At 54.7% G+C, this 18,050-nt stretch overlaps 19 non-coding genes across 19 annotated transcripts; all 19 read left to right on the top strand.

Annotated features, from left to right (window-relative positions):
- Positions 1 to 353: 353 nt before the first annotated feature.
- Positions 354 to 472, top strand: LOC126118332 (5S ribosomal RNA). The gene has a single exon (XR_007525763.1). It is a non-coding gene; the product is annotated as a 5S ribosomal RNA (ribosomal RNA).
- Positions 473 to 1,323: 851 nt separating this feature from the next.
- LOC126118229 (5S ribosomal RNA) lies at positions 1,324 to 1,442 on the top strand. The gene has a single exon (XR_007525669.1). It is a non-coding gene; the product is annotated as a 5S ribosomal RNA (ribosomal RNA).
- An 840-nt stretch (positions 1,443 to 2,282) lies between these two features.
- LOC126118330 (5S ribosomal RNA) lies at positions 2,283 to 2,401 on the top strand. The gene has a single exon (XR_007525761.1). It is a non-coding gene; the product is annotated as a 5S ribosomal RNA (ribosomal RNA).
- An 846-nt stretch (positions 2,402 to 3,247) lies between these two features.
- Positions 3,248 to 3,366, top strand: LOC126118329 (5S ribosomal RNA). Its single transcript, XR_007525760.1, has one exon. It is a non-coding gene; the product is annotated as a 5S ribosomal RNA (ribosomal RNA).
- An 837-nt stretch (positions 3,367 to 4,203) lies between these two features.
- Positions 4,204 to 4,322, top strand: LOC126118328 (5S ribosomal RNA). Its single transcript, XR_007525759.1, has one exon. It is a non-coding gene; the product is annotated as a 5S ribosomal RNA (ribosomal RNA).
- An 836-nt stretch (positions 4,323 to 5,158) lies between these two features.
- Positions 5,159 to 5,277, top strand: LOC126118326 (5S ribosomal RNA). Its single transcript, XR_007525758.1, has one exon. It is a non-coding gene; the product is annotated as a 5S ribosomal RNA (ribosomal RNA).
- Positions 5,278 to 6,125: 848 nt separating this feature from the next.
- On the top strand, positions 6,126 to 6,244 carry LOC126118325 (5S ribosomal RNA). Its single transcript, XR_007525757.1, has one exon. It is a non-coding gene; the product is annotated as a 5S ribosomal RNA (ribosomal RNA).
- Positions 6,245 to 7,081: 837 nt separating this feature from the next.
- On the top strand, positions 7,082 to 7,200 carry LOC126118324 (5S ribosomal RNA). The gene has a single exon (XR_007525756.1). It is a non-coding gene; the product is annotated as a 5S ribosomal RNA (ribosomal RNA).
- Positions 7,201 to 8,024: 824 nt separating this feature from the next.
- LOC126118323 (5S ribosomal RNA) lies at positions 8,025 to 8,143 on the top strand. Its single transcript, XR_007525755.1, has one exon. It is a non-coding gene; the product is annotated as a 5S ribosomal RNA (ribosomal RNA).
- An 846-nt stretch (positions 8,144 to 8,989) lies between these two features.
- Positions 8,990 to 9,108, top strand: LOC126118322 (5S ribosomal RNA). The gene has a single exon (XR_007525754.1). It is a non-coding gene; the product is annotated as a 5S ribosomal RNA (ribosomal RNA).
- An 837-nt stretch (positions 9,109 to 9,945) lies between these two features.
- LOC126118289 (5S ribosomal RNA) lies at positions 9,946 to 10,063 on the top strand. Its single transcript, XR_007525724.1, has one exon. It is a non-coding gene; the product is annotated as a 5S ribosomal RNA (ribosomal RNA).
- Positions 10,064 to 10,909: 846 nt separating this feature from the next.
- LOC126118321 (5S ribosomal RNA) lies at positions 10,910 to 11,028 on the top strand. Its single transcript, XR_007525753.1, has one exon. It is a non-coding gene; the product is annotated as a 5S ribosomal RNA (ribosomal RNA).
- An 838-nt stretch (positions 11,029 to 11,866) lies between these two features.
- On the top strand, positions 11,867 to 11,984 carry LOC126118288 (5S ribosomal RNA). The gene has a single exon (XR_007525723.1). It is a non-coding gene; the product is annotated as a 5S ribosomal RNA (ribosomal RNA).
- Positions 11,985 to 12,830: 846 nt separating this feature from the next.
- LOC126118320 (5S ribosomal RNA) lies at positions 12,831 to 12,949 on the top strand. Its single transcript, XR_007525752.1, has one exon. It is a non-coding gene; the product is annotated as a 5S ribosomal RNA (ribosomal RNA).
- An 837-nt stretch (positions 12,950 to 13,786) lies between these two features.
- Positions 13,787 to 13,905, top strand: LOC126118318 (5S ribosomal RNA). The gene has a single exon (XR_007525750.1). It is a non-coding gene; the product is annotated as a 5S ribosomal RNA (ribosomal RNA).
- Positions 13,906 to 14,751: 846 nt separating this feature from the next.
- On the top strand, positions 14,752 to 14,870 carry LOC126118317 (5S ribosomal RNA). Its single transcript, XR_007525749.1, has one exon. It is a non-coding gene; the product is annotated as a 5S ribosomal RNA (ribosomal RNA).
- An 836-nt stretch (positions 14,871 to 15,706) lies between these two features.
- On the top strand, positions 15,707 to 15,824 carry LOC126118284 (5S ribosomal RNA). The gene has a single exon (XR_007525719.1). It is a non-coding gene; the product is annotated as a 5S ribosomal RNA (ribosomal RNA).
- An 846-nt stretch (positions 15,825 to 16,670) lies between these two features.
- Positions 16,671 to 16,789, top strand: LOC126118236 (5S ribosomal RNA). Its single transcript, XR_007525676.1, has one exon. It is a non-coding gene; the product is annotated as a 5S ribosomal RNA (ribosomal RNA).
- Positions 16,790 to 17,635: 846 nt separating this feature from the next.
- LOC126118315 (5S ribosomal RNA) lies at positions 17,636 to 17,754 on the top strand. The gene has a single exon (XR_007525748.1). It is a non-coding gene; the product is annotated as a 5S ribosomal RNA (ribosomal RNA).
- The last annotated feature ends 296 nt before the right edge of the window (positions 17,755 to 18,050 follow it).

Here is an 18,050-nt window from a genome sequence, read left to right as displayed (position 1 = left end):
GGAAGCCCACATCGCTACCAGTGGGCCCTCCAGCACGACACTGCCACACCCCGCACAGGCCCTCCGCTGAACACCAGGGACAAGATGCGTCCTCCGCTAGTGTCGAAGGCTGCACGCGCCCAGCGAATGACAGGGGGTGCAACGAGCAGCAGTGCGTCTCACACACGCGGCGGTGCGCCCGCCAATTCGGCCGTCACTCTGCTGGGACGCCGGGCGCGCCTCCCCGCGCTGTCCTCGAGCAACTGGCGGTTGCGGAAGGAAGCGCTTTCGTCAAATGCGGCCGAAAACTAACATTTTGTGTGTTGGGAGAAAAGCCGAACGCGAATTCTGCCGTGCTCCTACATTAGATGAGCGCCAACGGCCATACCATGATGAATACACCGGTTCTCGTCCGATCACCGAAGTTAAGCATCATCGGGCCCGGCTAGTACTTGGATGGGTGACCGCCTGGGAAACCCGGGTGCTGTTGGCTCCCTTACTGTTTTTTTTTTGTTATGTCGCCAGCCCAATTTTCAAACTACCTTTCTGTTGTGACAAAGATGCTTCCTTAAGCCTTTTAAACTACTGTAATGGAACGAAAATGCAGTAATTAACTCAGTTTGAGGGAGAATGTGCTAACCAAGTTTGCCAAGAAGACTTTGAAAACGACAAAACACTACGAATCGGCAGGTGATTTCTGAAATACGTCACCGCCTATTGTTGTGTAGGAGTGTAGAGTTCCAAATTTGATTTGTAACCACGAATTTATTCCTTAGTCGTCTCGTCTCGTCTCGTCCCGCAGACGTTTGTCGTGCTTGCGCTGTCATATGGACTACGACCCGAGCGGCAGCGAGCGGCAGTCGAGCAAAGTCGGGACAAGTCGGGACGGGGACAGGGACAGGGATGGGAATGGTGCGAATGCACTGCAAACTACGCAGACACCTGGTGTGAGGAGAGGCGAGGCGAGGCGAGGCGACGCGAGGCGACGCGAGGAAGCCCACATCGCTACCAGTGGGCCCTCCAGCACGACACTGCCACACCCCGCACAGGCCCTCCGCTGAACACCAGGGACAAGATGCGTCCTCCGCTAGTGTCGAAGGCTGCACGCGCCCAGCGAATGACAGGGGGTGCAACGAGCAGCAGTGCGTCTCACACACGCGGCGGTGCGCCCGCCAATTCGGCCGTCACTCTGCTGGGACGCCGGGCGCGCCTCCCCGCGCCGTCCTCGAGGAACTGGCGGTTGCGGAAGGAAGCGCTTTCGTCAAATGCGGCCGAAAACTAACATTTTGTGTGTTGGGAGACAAGCCGAATGCGAATTCTGCCGTGCTCCTACATTAGATGAGCGCCAACGGCCATACCATGATGAATACACCGGTTTTCGTCCGATCACCGAAGTTAAGCATCATCGGGCCCGGCTAGTACTTGGATGGGTGACCGCCTGGGAAACCCGGGTGCTGTTGGCTCCCTTCCTGTTTTTTTTTTTTTGTAATGTCGCCAGCCCAATTTTCAAACTACCTTTCTGTTGTGACAAAGATGCTTCCTTAAGCCTTTTAAACTACTGTAATGGTACGAAAATGCAGTAATTAACTCAGTTTGAGGGAGAATGTGCTAACCAAGTTTGCCAAGAAGACTTTGAAAACGACAAAACAGTACGAATCGGCAGGTGATTTCTGAAATACGTCACCGCCTATTGTTGTGTAGGAGTTTAGAGTTCCAAATTTGATTTGTAACCACGAATTTATTCCTTAGTCGTCTCGTCTCGTCTCGTTCCGCAGACGTTTGTCGTGCTTGCGCTGTCATATGGACTACGACCCGAGCGGCAGCGAGCGGCAGTCGAGCAAAGTCGGGACAAGTCGGGACGGGGACAGGGACAGGGATAGGAATGGTGCGAATGCACTGCAAACTTACGCAGACACCTGGTGTGAGGCGAGGCGAGGCGAGGCGAGGCGAGGAAGCCCACATCGCTACCAGTGGGCCCTCCAGCACGACACTGCCACACCCCGCACAGGCCCTCCGCTGAACACCAGGGACAAGATGCGTCCTCCGCTAGTGTCTAAGGCTGCACGCGCCCAGCGAATGACAGGGGGTGCAACGAGCAGCAGTGCGTCTCACACACGCGGCGGTGCGCCCGCCAATTCGGCCGTCACTCTGCTGGGTCGCCGGGCGCGCCTCCCCGCGCCGTCCTCGAGCAACTGGCGGTTGCGGAAGGAAGCGCTTTCGTCAAATGCGGCCGAAAACTAACATTTTGTGTGTTGGGAGAAAAGCCGAACGCGAATTCTGCCGTGCTCCTACATTAGATGAGCGCCAACGGCCATACCATGATGAATACACCGGTTCTCGTCCGATCACCGAAGTTAAGCATCATCGGGCCCGGCTAGTACTTGGATGGGTGACCGCCTGGGAAACCCGGGTGCTGTTGGCTCCCTTACTGTTTTTTTTTTGTTATGTCGCCAGCCCAATTTTCAAACTACCTTTCTGTTGTGACAAAGGTGCTTCCTTAAGCCTTTTAAACTACTGTAATGGAACGAAAATGCAGTAATTAACTCAGTTTGAGGGAGAATGTGCTAACCAAGTTTGCCAAGAAGACTTTGAAAACGACAAAATAGTACGAATCGGCAGGTGATTTCTGAAATACGTCACCGCCTATTGATGTGTAGGTGTGTTGAGTTCCAAATTTGATTTGTAACCACGAATTTATTCCTTAGTCGTCTCGTCTCGTCTCGTCTCGTCCCGCAGACGTTTGTCGTGCTTGCGCTGTCATATGGACCACGACCCGAGCGGCAGCGAGCGGCAGTCGAGCAAAGTCGGGACAAGTCGGGACGGGGACAGGGACAGGGATAGGAATGGTGCGAATGCACTGCAAACTACGCAGACACCTGGTGTGAGGCGAGGCGAGGCGAGGCGTGGCGAGGCGAGGAAGCCCACATCGCTACCAGTGGGCCCTCCAGCACGACACTGCCACACCCCGCACAGGCCCTCCGCTGAACACCAGGGACAAGATGCGTCCTCCGCTAGTGTCGAAGGCTGCACGCGCCCAGCGAATGACAGGGGGTGCAACGAGCAGCAGTGCGTCTAACACACGCGGCGGTGCGCCCGCCAATTCGGCCGTCACTCTGCTGGGACGCTGGGCGTGCCTCCCCGCGCCGTCCTCGAGGAACTGGCGGTTGCGGAAGGAAGCGCTTTCGTCAAATGCGGCCGAAAACTAACATTTTGTGTGTTGGGAGAAAAGCCGAACGCGAATTCTGCCGTGCTCCTACATTAGATGAGCGCCAACGGCCATACCATGATGAATACACCGGTTCTCGTCCGATCACCGAAGTTAAGCATCATCGGGCCCGGCTAGTACTTGGATGGGTGACCGCCTGGGAAACCCGGGTGCTGTTGGCTCCCTTACTGTTTTTTTTTTGTTATGTCGCCAGCCCAATTTTCAAACTACCTTTCTGTTGTGACAAAGATGCTTCCTTAAGCCTTTTAAACTACTGTAATGGAACGAAAATGCAGTAATTAACTCAGTTTGAGGGAGAATGTGCTAACCAAGTTTGCCAAGAAGACTTTGAAAACGACAAAACACTACGAATCGGCAGGTGATTTCTGAAATACGTCACCGCCTATTGTTGTGTAGGAGTGTAGAGTTCCAAATTTGATTTGTAACCACGAATTTATTCCTTAGTCGTCTCGTCTCGTCTCGTCCCGCAGACGTTTGTCGTGCTTTCGCTGTCATATGGACTACGACCCGAGCGGCAGCGAGAGGCAGTCGAGCAAAGTCGGGACAAGTCGGGACGGGGACAGGGACAGGGATAGGAATGGTGCGAATGCACTGCAAACTTACGCAGACACCTGGTGTGAGGCGAGGCGAGGCGAGGCGAGGCGAGGAAGCCCACATCGCTACCAGTGGGCCCTCCAGCACGACACTGCCACACCCCGCACAGGCCCTCCGCTGAACACCAGGGACAAGATGCGTCCTCCGCTAGTGTCGAAGGCTGCACGCGCCCAGCGAATGACAGGGGGTGCAACGAGCAGCAGTGCGTCTCACACACGCGGCGGTGCGCCCGCCAATTCGGCCGTCACTCTGCTGGGACGCCGGGCGCGCCTCCCCGCGCTGTCCTCGAGCAACTGGCGGTTGCGGAAGGAAGCGCTTTCGTCAAATGCGGCCGAAAACTAACATTTTGTGTGTTGGGAGAAAAGCCGAACGCGAATTCTGCCGTGCTCCTACATTAGATGAGCGCCAACGGCCATACCATGATGAATACACCGGTTCTCGTCCGATCACCGAAGTTAAGCATCATCGGGCCCGGCTAGTACTTGGATGGGTGACCGCCTGGGAAACCCGGGTGCTGTTGGCTCCCTTACTGTTTTTTTTTTGTTATGTCGCCAGCCCAATTTTCAAACTACCTTTCTGTTGTGACAAAGATGCTTCCTTAAGCCTTTTAAACTACTGTAATGGAACGAAAATGCAGTAATTAACTCAGTTTGAGGGAGAATGTGCTAACCAAGTTTGCCAAGAAGACTTTGAAAACGACAAAACACTACGAATCGGCAGGTGATTTCTGAAATACGTCACCGCCTATTGTTGTGTAGGAGTGTAGAGTTCCAAATTTGATTTGTAACCACGAATTTATTCCTTAGTCGTCTCGTCTCGTCTCGTCCCGCAGACGTTTGTCGTGCTTGCGCTGTCATATGGACTACGACCCGAGCGGCAGCGAGCGGCAGTCGAGCAAAGTCGGGACAAGTCGGGACGGGGACAGGGACAGGGATAGGAATGGTGCGAATGCACTGCAAACTTACGCAGACACCTGGTGTGAGGCGAGGCGAGGCGAGGCGAGGCGAGGAAGCCCACATCGCTACCAGTGGGCCCTCCAGCACGACACTGCCACACCCCGCACAGGCCCTCCGCTGAACACCAGGGACAAGATGCGTCCTCCGCTAGTGTCTAAGGCTGCACGCGCCCAGCGAATGACAGGGGGTGCAACGAGCAGCAGTGCGTCTCACACACGCGGCGGTGCGCCCGCCAATTCGGCCGTCACTCTGCTGGGTCGCCGGGCGCGCCTCCCCCGCCGTCCTCGAGCAACTGGCGGTTGCGGAAGGAAGCGCTTTCGTCAAATGCGGCCGAAAACTAACATTTTGTGTGTTGGGAGAAAAGCCGAACGCGAATTCTGCCGTGCTCCTACATTAGATGAGCGCCAACGGCCATACCATGATGAATACACCGGTTCTCGTCCGATCACCGAAGTTAAGCATCATCGGGCCCGGCTAGTACTTGGATGGGTGACCGCCTGGGAAACCCGGGTGCTGTTGGCTCCCTTACTGTTTTTTTTTTTTGTTATGTCGCCAGCCCAATTTTCAAACTACCTTTCTGTTGTGACAAAGGTGCTTCCTTAAGCCTTTTAAACTACTGTAATGGAACGAAAATGCAGTAATTAACTCAGTTTGAGGGAGAATGTGCTAACCAAGTTTGCCAAGAAGACTTTGAAAACGACAAAATAGTACGAATCGGCAGGTGATTTCTGAAATACGTCACCGCCTATTGATGTGTAGGTGTGTTGAGTTCCAAATTTGATTTGTAACCACGAATTTATTCCTTAGTCGTCTCGTCTCGTCTCGTCTCGTCCCGCAGACGTTTGTCGTGCTTGCGCTGTCATATGGACCACGACCCGAGCGGCAGCGAGCGGCAGTCGAGCAAAGTCGGGACAAGTCGGGACGGGGACAGGGACAGGGATAGGAATGGTGCGAATGCACTGCAAACTACGCAGACACCTGGTGTGAGGCGAGGCGAGGCGAGGCGTGGCGAGGCGAGGAAGCCCACATCGCTACCAGTGGGCCCTCCAGCACGACACTGCCACACCCCGCACAGGCCCTCCGCTGAACACCAGGGACAAGATGCGTCCTCCGCTAGTGTCGAAGGCTGCACGCGCCCAGCGAATGACAGGGGGTGCAACGAGCAGCAGTGCGTCTAACACACGCGGCGGTGCGCCCGCCAATTCGGCCGTCACTCTGCTGGGACGCTGGGCGTGCCTCCCCGCGCCGTCCTCGAGGAACTGGCGGTTGCGGAAGGAAGCGCTTTCGTCAAATGCGGCCGAAAACTAACATTTTGTGTGTTGGGAGAAAAGCCGAACGCGAATTCTGCCGTGCTCCTACATTAGATGAGCGCCAACGGCCATACCATGATGAATACACCGGTTCTCGTCCGATCACCGAAGTTAAGCATCATCGGGCCCGGCTAGTACTTGGATGGGTGACCGCCTGGGAAACCCGGGTGCTGTTGGCTCCCTTACTGTTTTTTTTTTGTTATGTCGCCAGCCCAATTTTCAAACTACCTTTCTGTTGTGACAAAGATGCTTCCTTAAGCCTTTTAAACTACTGTAATGGAACGAAAATGCAGTAATTAACTCAGTTTGAGGGAGAATGTGCTAACCAAGTTTGCCAAGAAGACTTTGAAAACGACAAAACACTACGAATCGGCAGGTGATTTCTGAAATACGTCACCGCCTATTGTTGTGTAGGAGTGTAGAGTTCCAAATTTGATTTGTAACCACGAATTTATTCCTTAGTCGTCTCGTCTCGTCTCGTCCCGCAGACGTTTGTCGTGCTTTCGCTGTCATATGGACTACGACCCGAGCGGCAGCGAGAGGCAGTCGAGCAAAGTCGGGACAAGTCGGGACGGGGACAGGGACAGGGATAGGAATGGTGCGAATGCACTGCAAACTTACGCAGACACCTGGTGTGAGGCGAGGCGAGGCGAGGCGAGGCGAGGAAGCCCACATCGCTACCAGTGGGCCCTCCAGCACGACACTGCCACACCCCGCACAGGCCCTCCGCTGAACACCAGGGACAAGATGCGTCCTCCGCTAGTGTCGAAGGCTGCACGCGCCCAGCGAATGACAGGGGGTGCAACGAGCAGCAGTGCGTCTCACACACGCGGCGGTGCGCCCGCCAATTCGGCCGTCACTCTGCTGGGACGCCGGGCGCGCCTCCCCGCGCTGTCCTCGAGCAACTGGCGGTTGCGGAAGGAAGCGCTTTCGTCAAATGCGGCCGAAAACTAACATTTTGTGTGTTGGGAGAAAAGCCGAACGCGAATTCTGCCGTGCTCCTACATTAGATGAGCGCCAACGGCCATACCATGATGAATACACCGGTTCTCGTCCGATCACCGAAGTTAAGCATCATCGGGCCCGGCTAGTACTTGGATGGGTGACCGCCTGGGAAACCCGGGTGCTGTTGGCTCCCTTACTGTTTTTTTTTTGTTATGTCGCCAGCCCAATTTTCAAACTACCTTTCTGTTGTGACAAAGATGCTTCCTTAAGCCTTTTAAACTACTGTAATGGAACGAAAATGCAGTAATTAACTCAGTTTGAGGGAGAATGTGCTAACCAAGTTTGCCAAGAAGACTTTGAAAACGACAAAACACTACGAATCGGCAGGTGATTTCTGAAATACGTCACCGCCTATTGTTGTGTAGGAGTGTAGAGTTCCAAATTTGATTTGTAACCACGAATTTATTCCTTAGTCGTCTCGTCTCGTCTCGTCCCGCAGACGTTTGTCGTGCTTGCGCTGTCATATGGACTACGACCCGAGCGGCAGCGAGCGGCAGTCGAGCAAAGTCGGGGGGACAGGGACAGGGATAGGAATGGTGCGAATGCACTGCAAACTTACGCAGACACCTGGTGTGAGGCGAGGCGAGGCGAGGCGAGGCGAGGAAGCCCACATCGCTACCAGTGGGCCCTCCAGCACGACACTGCCACACCCCGCACAGGCCCTCCGCTGAACACCAGGGACAAGATGCGTCCTCCGCTAGTGTCTAAGGCTGCACGCGCCCAGCGAATGACAGGGGGTGCAACGAGCAGCAGTGCGTCTCACACACGCGGCGGTGCGCCCGCCAATTCGGCCGTCACTCTGCTGGGTCGCCGGGCGCGCCTCCCCGCGCCGTCCTCGAGCAACTGGCGGTTGCGGAAGGAAGCGCTTTCGTCAAATGCGGCCGAAAACTAACATTTTGTGTGTTGGGAGAAAAGCCGAACGCGAATTCTGCCGTGCTCCTACATTAGATGAGCGCCAACGGCCATACCATGATGAATACACCGGTTCTCGTCCGATCACCGAAGTTAAGCATCATCGGGCCCGGCTAGTACTTGGATGGGTGACCGCCTGGGAAACCCGGGTGCTGTTGGCTCCCTTACTGTTTTTTTTTTGTTATGTCGCCAGCCCAATTTTCAAACTACCTTTCTGTTGTGACAAAGGTGCTTCCTTAAGCCTTTTAAACTACTGTAATGGAACGAAAATGCAGTAATTAACTCAGTTTGAGGGAGAATGTGCTAACCAAGTTTGCCAAGAAGACTTTGAAAACGACAAAATAGTACGAATCGGCAGGTGATTTCTGAAATACGTCACCGCCTATTGATGTGTAGGTGTGTTGAGTTCCAAATTTGATTTGTAACCACGAATTTATTCCTTAGTCGTCTCGTCTCGTCTCGTCTCGTCCCGCAGACGTTTGTCGTGCTTGCGCTGTCATATGGACCACGACCCGAGCGGCAGCGAGCGGCAGTCGAGCAAAGTCGGGACAAGTCGGGACGGGGACAGGGACAGGGATAGGAATGGTGCGAATGCACTGCAAACTACGCAGACACCTGGTGTGAGGCGAGGCGAGGCGAGGCGTGGCGAGGCGAGGAAGCCCACATCGCTACCAGTGGGCCCTCCAGCACGACACTGCCACACCCCGCACAGGCCCTCCGCTGAACACCAGGGACAAGATGCGTCCTCCGCTAGTGTCGAAGGCTGCACGCGCCCAGCGAATGACAGGGGGTGCAACGAGCAGCAGTGCGTCTAACACACGCGGCGGTGCGCCCGCCAATTCGGCCGTCACTCTGCTGGGACGCTGGGCGTGCCTCCCCGCGCCGTCCTCGAGGAACTGGCGGTTGCGGAAGGAAGCGCTTTCGTCAAATGCGGCCGAAAACTAACATTTTGTGTGTTGGGAGAAAAGCCGAACGCGAATTATGCCGTGCTCCTACATTAGATGAGCGCCAACGGCCATACCATGATGAATACACCGGTTCTCGTCCGATCACCGAAGTTAAGCATCATCGGGCCCGGCTAGTACTTGGATGGGTGACCGCCTGGGAAACCCGGGTGCTGTTGGCTCCCTTACTGTTTTTTTTTTGTTATGTCGCCAGCCCAATTTTCAAACTACCTTTCTGTTGTGACAAAGATGCTTCCTTAAGCCTTTTAAACTACTGTAATGGAACGAAAATGCAGTAATTAACTCAGTTTGAGGGAGAATGTGCTAACCAAGTTTGCCAAGAAGACTTTGAAAACGACAAAACACTACGAATCGGCAGGTGATTTCTGAAATACGTCACCGCCTATTGTTGTGTAGGAGTGTAGAGTTCCAAATTTGATTTGTAACCACGAATTTATTCCTTAGTCGTCTCGTCTCGTCTCGTCCCGCAGACGTTTGTCGTGCTTGCGCTGTCATATGGACTACGACCCGAGCGGCAGCGAGAGGCAGTCGAGCAAAGTCGGGACAAGTCGGGACGGGGACAGGGACAGGGATAGGAATGGTGCGAATGCACTGCAAACTTACGCAGACACCTGGTGTGAGGCGAGGCGAGGCGAGGCGAGGCGAGGAAGCCCACATCGCTACCAGTGGGCCCTCCAGCACGACACTGCCACACCCCGCACAGGCCCTCCGCTGAACACCAGGGACAAGATGCGTCCTCCGCTAGTGTCTAAGGCTGCACGCGCCCAGCGAATGACAGGGGGTGCAACGAGCAGCAGTGCGTCTCACACACGCGGCGGTGCGCCCGCCAATTCGGCCGTCACTCTGCTGGGACGCCGGGCGCGCCTCCCCGCGCTGTCCTCGAGCAACTGGCGGTTGCGGAAGGAAGCGCTTTCGTCAAATGCGGCCGAAAACTAACATTTTGTGTGTTGGGAGAAAAGCCGAACGCGAATTCTGCCGTGCTCCTACATTAGATGAGCGCCAACGGCCATACCATGATGAATACACGGTTCTCGTCCGATCACCGAAGTTAAGCACCATCGGGCCCGGCTAGTACTTGGATGGGTGACCGCCTGGGAAACCCGGGTGCTGTTGGTTCCCTTACTGTTTTTTTTTTGTTATGTCGCCAGCCCAATTTTCAAACTACCTTTCTGTTGTGACAAAGATGCTTCCTTAAGCCTTTTAAACTACTGTAATGGAACGAAAATGCAGTAATTAACTCAGTTTGAGGGAGAATGTGCTAACCAAGTTTGCCAAGAAGACTTTGAAAACGACAAAATAGTACGAATCGGCAGGTGATTTCTGAAATACGTCACCGCCTATTGATGTGTAGGTGTGTTGAGTTCCAAATTTGATTTGTAACCACGAATTTATTCCTTAGTCGTCTCGTCTCGTCTCGTCTCGTCCCGCAGACGTTTGTCGTGCTTGCGCTGTCATATGGACCACGACCCGAGCGGCAGCGAGCGGCAGTCGAGCAAAGTCGGGACAAGTCGGGACGGGGACAGGGACAGGGATAGGAATGGTGCGAATGCACTGCAAACTACGCAGACACCTGGTGTGAGGCGAGGCGAGGCGAGGCGTGGCGAGGCGAGGAAGCCCACATCGCTACCAGTGGGCCCTCCAGCACGACACTGCCACACCCCGCACAGGCCCTCCGCTGAACACCAGGGACAAGATGCGTCCTCCGCTAGTGTCGAAGGCTGCACGCGCCCAGCGAATGACAGGGGGTGCAACGAGCAGCAGTGCGTCTAACACACGCGGCGGTGCGCCCGCCAATTCGGCCGTCACTCTGCTGGGACGCTGGGCGTGCCTCCCCGCGCCGTCCTCGAGGAACTGGCGGTTGCGGAAGGAAGCGCTTTCGTCAAATGCGGCCGAAAACTAACATTTTGTGTGTTGGGAGAAAAGCCGAACGCGAATTATGCCGTGCTCCTACATTAGATGAGCGCCAACGGCCATACCATGATGAATACACCGGTTCTCGTCCGATCACCGAAGTTAAGCATCATCGGGCCCGGCTAGTACTTGGATGGGTGACCGCCTGGGAAACCCGGGTGCTGTTGGCTCCCTTACTGTTTTTTTTTTTGTTATGTCGCCAGCCCAATTTTCAAACTACCTTTCTGTTGTGACAAAGATGCTTCCTTAAGCCTTTTAAACTACTGTAATGGAACGAAAATGCAGTAATTAACTCAGTTTGAGGGAGAATGTGCTAACCAAGTTTGCCAAGAAGACTTTGAAAACGACAAAACACTACGAATCGGCAGGTGATTTCTGAAATACGTCACCGCCTATTGTTGTGTAGGAGTGTAGAGTTCCAAATTTGATTTGTAACCACGAATTTATTCCTTAGTCGTCTCGTCTCGTCTCGTCCCGCAGACGTTTGTCGTGCTTGCGCTGTCATATGGACTACGACCCGAGCGGCAGCGAGAGGCAGTCGAGCAAAGTCGGGACAAGTCGGGACGGGGACAGGGACAGGGATAGGAATGGTGCGAATGCACTGCAAACTTACGCAGACACCTGGTGTGAGGCGAGGCGAGGCGAGGCGAGGCGAGGAAGCCCACATCGCTACCAGTGGGCCCTCCAGCACGACACTGCCACACCCCGCACAGGCCCTCCGCTGAACACCAGGGACAAGATGCGTCCTCCGCTAGTGTCTAAGGCTGCACGCGCCCAGCGAATGACAGGGGGTGCAACGAGCAGCAGTGCGTCTCACACACGCGGCGGTGCGCCCGCCAATTCGGCCGTCACTCTGCTGGGACGCCGGGCGCGCCTCCCCGCGCTGTCCTCGAGCAACTGGCGGTTGCGGAAGGAAGCGCTTTCGTCAAATGCGGCCGAAAACTAACATTTTGTGTGTTGGGAGAAAAGCCGAACGCGAATTCTGCCGTGCTCCTACATTAGATGAGCGCCAACGGCCATACCATGATGAATACACGGTTCTCGTCCGATCACCGAAGTTAAGCATCATCGGGCCCGGCTAGTACTTGGATGGGTGACCGCCTGGGAAACCCGGGTGCTGTTGGTTCCCTTACTGTTTTTTTTTTGTTATGTCGCCAGCCCAATTTTCAAACTACCTTTCTGTTGTGACAAAGATGCTTCCTTAAGCCTTTTAAACTACTGTAATGGAACGAAAATGCAGTAATTAACTCAGTTTGAGGGAGAATGTGCTAACCAAGTTTGCCAAGAAGACTTTGAAAACGACAAAATAGTACGAATCGGCAGGTGATTTCTGAAATACGTCACCGCCTATTGATGTGTAGGTGTGTTGAGTTCCAAATTTGATTTGTAACCACGAATTTATTCCTTAGTCGTCTCGTCTCGTCTCGTCTCGTCCCGCAGACGTTTGTCGTGCTTGCGCTGTCATATGGACCACGACCCGAGCGGCAGCGAGCGGCAGTCGAGCAAAGTCGGGACAAGTCGGGACGGGGACAGGGACAGGGATAGGAATGGTGCGAATGCACTGCAAACTACGCAGACACCTGGTGTGAGGCGAGGCGAGGCGAGGCGTGGCGAGGCGAGGAAGCCCACATCGCTACCAGTGGGCCCTCCAGCACGACACTGCCACACCCCGCACAGGCCCTCCGCTGAACACCAGGGACAAGATGCGTCCTCCGCTAGTGTCGAAGGCTGCACGCGCCCAGCGAATGACAGGGGGTGCAACGAGCAGCAGTGCGTCTCACACACGCGGCGGTGCGCCCGCCAATTCGGCCGTCACTCTGCTGGGACGCCGGGCGCGCCTCCCCGCGCCGTCCTCGAGCAACTGGCGGTTGCGGAAGGAAGCGCTTTCGTCAGATGCGGCCGAAAACTAACATTTTGTGTGTTGGGAGAAAAGCCGAACGCGAATTCTGCCGTGCTCCTACATTAGATAAGCGCCAACGGCCATACCATGATGAATACACCGGTTCTCGTCCGATCACCGAAGTTAAGCATCATCGGGCCCGGCTAGTACTTGGATGGGTGACCGCCTGGGAAACCCGGGTGCTGTTGGCTCCCTTACTGTTTTTTTTTTGTTATGTCGCCAGCCCAATTTTCAAACTACCTTTCTGTTGTGACAAAGATGCTTCCTTAAGCCTTTTAAACTACTGTAATGGAACGAAAATGCAGTAATTAACTCAGTTTGAGGGAGAATGTGCTAACCAAGTTTGCCAAGAAGACTTTGAAAACGACAAAACACTACGAATCGGCAGGTGATTTCTGAAATACGTCACCGCCTATTGTTGTGTAGGAGTGTAGAGTTCCAAATTTGATTTGTAACCACGAATTTATTCCTTAGTCGTCTCGTCTCGTCTCGTCCCGCAGACGTTTGTCGTGCTTGCGCTGTCATATGGACTACGACCCGAGCGGCAGCGAGAGGCAGTCGAGCAAAGTCGGGTTAAGTCGGGACGGGGACAGGGACAGGGATAGGAATGGTGCGAATGCACTGCAAACTTACGCAGACACCTGGTGTGAGGCGAGGCGAGGCGAGGCGAGGCGAGGAAGCCCACATCGCTACCAGTGGGCCCTCCAGCACGACACTGCCACACCCCGCACAGGCCCTCCGCTGAACACCAGGGACAAGATGCGTCCTCCGCTAGTGTCTAAGGCTGCACGCGCCCAGCGAATGACAGGGGGTGCAACGAGCAGCAGTGCGTCTCACACACGCGGCGGTGCGCCCGCCAATTCGGCCGTCACTCTGCTGGGTCGCCGGGCGCGCCTCCCCGCGCCGTCCTCGAGCAACTGGCGGTTGCGGAAGGAAGCGCTTTCGTCAAATGCGGCCGAAAACTAACATTTTGTGTGTTGGGAGAAAAGCCGAACGCGAATTCTGCCGTGCTCCTACATTAGATGAGCGCCAACGGCCATACCATGATGAATACACCGGTTCTCGTCCGATCACCGAAGTTAAGCATCATCGGGCCCGGCTAGTACTTGGATGGGTGACCGCCTGGGAAACCCGGGTGCTGTTGGCTCCCTTACTGTTTTTTTTTTGTTATGTCGCCAGCCCAATTTTCAAACTACCTTTCTGTTGTGACAAAGGTGCTTCCTTAAGCCTTTTAAACTACTGTAATGGAACGAAAATGCAGTAATTAACTCAGTTTGAGGGAGAATGTGCTAACCAAGTTTGCCAAGAAGACTTTGAAAAAGACAAAATAGTACGAATCGGCAGGTGATTTCTGAAATACGTCACCGCCTATTGATGTGTAGGTGTGTTGAGTTCCAAATTTGATTTGTAACCACGAATTTATTCCTTAGTCGTCTCGTCTCGTCTCGTCTCGTCCCGCAGACGTTTGTCGTGCTTGCGCTGTCATATGGACCACGACCCGAGCGGCAGCGAGCGGCAGTCGAGCAAAGTCGGGACAAGTCGGGACGGGGACAGGGACAGGGATAGGAATGGTGCGAATGCACTGCAAACTACGCAGACACCTGGTGTGAGGCGAGGCGAGGCGAGGCGTGGCGAGGCGAGGAAACCCACATCGCTACCAGTGGGCCCTCCAGCACGACACTGCCACACCCCGCACAGGCCCTCCGCTGAACACCAGGGACAAGATGCGTCCTCCGCTAGTGTCGAAGGCTGCACGCGCCCAGCGAATGACAGGGGGTGCAACGAGCAGCAGTGCGTCTAACACACGCGGCGGTGCGCCCGCCAATTCGGCCGTCACTCTGCTGGGACGCTGGGCGTGCCTCCCCGCGCCGTCCTCGAGGAACTGGCGGTTGCGGAAGGAAGCGCTTTCGTCAAATGCGGCCGAAAACTAACATTTTGTGTGTTGGGAGAAAAGCCGAACGCGAATTATGCCGTGCTCCTACATTAGATGAGCGCCAACGGCCATACCATGATGAATACACCGGTTCTCGTCCGATCACCGAAGTTAAGCATCATCGGGCCCGGCTAGTACTTGGATGGGTGACCGCCTGGGAAACCCGGGTGCTGTTGGCTCCCTTACTGTTTTTTTTTGTTATGTCGCCAGCCCAATTTTCAAACTACCTTTCTGTTGTGACAAAGATGCTTCCTTAAGCCTTTTAAACTACTGTAATGGAACGAAAATGCAGTAATTAACTCAGTTTGAGGGAGAATGTGCTAACCAAGTTTGCCAAGAAGACTTTGAAAACGACAAAACACTACGAATCGGCAGGTGATTTCTGAAATACGTCACCGCCTATTGTTGTGTAGGAGTGTAGAGTTCCAAATTTGATTTGTAAGCACGAATTTATTCCTTAGTCGTCTCGTCTCGTCTCGTCCCGCAGACGTTTGTCGTGCTTGCGCTGTCATATGGACTACGACCCGAGCGGCAGCGAGAGGCAGTCGAGCAAAGTCGGGACAAGTCGGGACGGGGACAGGGACAGGGATAGGAATGGTGCGAATGCACTGCAAACTTACGCAGACACCTGGTGTGAGGCGAGGCGAGGCGAGGCGAGGCGAGGAAGCCCACATCGCTACCAGTGGGCCCTCCAGCACGACACTGCCACACCCCGCACAGGCCCTCCGCTGAACACCAGGGACAAGATGCGTCCTCCGCTAGTGTCTAAGGCTGCACGCGCCCAGCGAATGACAGGGGGTGCAACGAGCAGCAGTGCGTCTCACACACGCGGCGGTGCGCCCGCCAATTCGGCCGTCACTCTGCTGGGACGCCGGGCGCGCCTCCCCGCGCTGTCCTCGAGCAACTGGCGGTTGCGGAAGGAAGCGCTTTCGTCAAATGCGGCCGAAAACTAACATTTTGTGTGTTGGGAGAAAAGCCGAACGCGAATTCTGCCGTGCTCCTACATTAGATGAGCGCCAACGGCCATACCATGATGAATACACGGTTCTCGTCCGATCACCGAAGTTAAGCATCATCGGGCCCGGCTAGTACTTGGATGGGTGACCGCCTGGGAAACCCGGGTGCTGTTGGCTCCCTTACTGTTTTTTTTTTGTTATGTCGCCAGCCCAATTTTCAAACTACCTTTCTGTTGTGACAAAGATGCTTCCTTAAGCCTTTTAAACTACTGTAATGGAACGAAAATGCAGTAATTAACTCAGTTTGAGGGAGAATGTGCTAACCAAGTTTGCCAAGAAGACTTTGAAAACGACAAAATAGTACGAATCGGCAGGTGATTTCTGAAATACGTCACCGCCTATTGATGTGTAGGTGTGTTGAGTTCCAAATTTGATTTGTAACCACGAATTTATTCCTTAGTCGTCTCGTCTCGTCTCGTCTCGTCCCGCAGACGTTTGTCGTGCTTGCGCTGTCATATGGACCACGACCCGAGCGGCAGCGAGCGGCAGTCGAGCAAAGTCGGGACAAGTCGGGACGGGGACAGGGACAGGGATAGGAATGGTGCGAATGCACTGCAAACTACGCAGACACCTGGTGTGAGGCGAGGCGAGGCGAGGCGTGGCGAGGCGAGGAAGCCCACATCGCTACCAGTGGGCCCTCCAGCACGACACTGCCACACCCCGCACAGGCCCTCCGCTGAACACCAGGGACAAGATGCGTCCTCCGCTAGTGTCGAAGGCTGCACGCGCCCAGCGAATGACAGGGGGTGCAACGAGCAGCAGTGCGTCTCACACACGCGGCGGTGCGCCCGCCAATTCGGCCGTCACTCTGCTGGGACGCCGGGCGCGCCTCCCCGCGCCGTCCTCGAGCAACTGGCGGTTGCGGAAGGAAGCGCTTTCGTCAAATGCGGCCGAAAACTAACATTTTGTGTGTTGGGAGAAAAGCCGAACGCGAATTCTGCCGTGCTCCTACATTAGATGAGCGCCAACGGCCGTACCATGATGAATACACCGGTTCTCGTCCGATCACCGAAGTTAAGCATCATCGGGCCCGGCTAGTACTTGGATGGGTGACCGCCTGGGAAACCCGGGTGCTGTTGGCTCCCTTACTGTTTTTTTTTTGTTATGTCGCCAGCCCAATTTTCAAACTACCTTTCTGTTGTGACAAAGGTGCTTCCTTAAGCCTTTTAAACTACTGTAATGGAACGAAAATGCAGTAATTAACTCAGTTTGAGGGAGAATGTGCTAACCAAGTTTGCCAAGAAGACTTTGAAAACGACAAAATAGTACGAATCGGCAGGTGATTTCTGAAATACGTCACCGCCTATTGATGTGTAGGTGTGTTGAGTTCCAAATTTGATTTGTAACCACGAATTTATTCCTTAGTCGTCTCGTCTCGTCTCGTCTCGTCCCGCAGACGTTTGTCGTGCTTGCGCTGTCATATGGACCACGACCCGAGCGGCAGCGAGCGGCAGTCGAGCAAAGTCGGGACAAGTCGGGACGGGGACAGGGACAGGGATAGGAATGGTGCGAATGCACTGCAAACTACGCAGACACCTGGTGTGAGGCGAGGCGAGGCGAGGCGTGGCGAGGCGAGGAAGCCCACATCGCTACCAGTGGGCCCTCCAGCACGACACTGCCACACCCCGCACAGGCCCTCCGCTGAACACCAGGGACAAGATGCGTCCTCCGCTAGTGTCGAAGGCTGCACGCGCCCAGCGAATGACAGGGGGTGCAACGAGCAGCAGTGCGTCTAACACACGCGGCGGTGCGCCCGCCAATTCGGCCGTCACTCTGCTGGGACGCTGGGCGTGCCTCCCCGCGCCGTCCTCGAGGAACTGGCGGTTGCGGAAGGAAGCGCTTTCGTCAAATGCGGCCGAAAACTAACATTTTGTGTGTTGGGAGAAAAGCCGAACGCGAATTATGCCGTGCTCCTACATTAGATGAGCGCCAACGGCCATACCATGATGAATACACCGGTTCTCGTCCGATCACCGAAGTTAAGCATCATCGGGCCCGGCTAGTACTTGGATGGGTGACCGCCTGGGAAACCCGGGTGCTGTTGGCTCCCTTACTGTTTTTTTTTGTTATGTCGCCAGCCCAATTTTCAAACTACCTTTCTGTTGTGACAAAGATGCTTCCTTAAGCCTTTTAAACTACTGTAATGGAACGAAAATGCAGTAATTAACTCAGTTTGAGGGAGAATGTGCTAACCAAGTTTGCCAAGAAGACTTTGAAAACGACAAAACACTACGAATCGGCAGGTGATTTCTGAAATACGTCACCGCCTATTGTTGTGTAGGAGTGTAGAGTTCCAAATTTGATTTGTAAGCACGAATTTATTCCTTAGTCGTCTCGTCTCGT

The sequence above is a fragment of the Schistocerca cancellata genome, unplaced genomic scaffold (assembly GCF_023864275.1).
Source record: "Schistocerca cancellata isolate TAMUIC-IGC-003103 unplaced genomic scaffold, iqSchCanc2.1 HiC_scaffold_350, whole genome shotgun sequence".
NCBI lineage: Eukaryota > Metazoa > Arthropoda > Insecta > Orthoptera > Acrididae > Schistocerca > Schistocerca cancellata.
The sequence above is the reverse complement of the archived record's forward strand: the minus strand, read 5'-3'. Positions and strand labels throughout refer to the sequence as shown.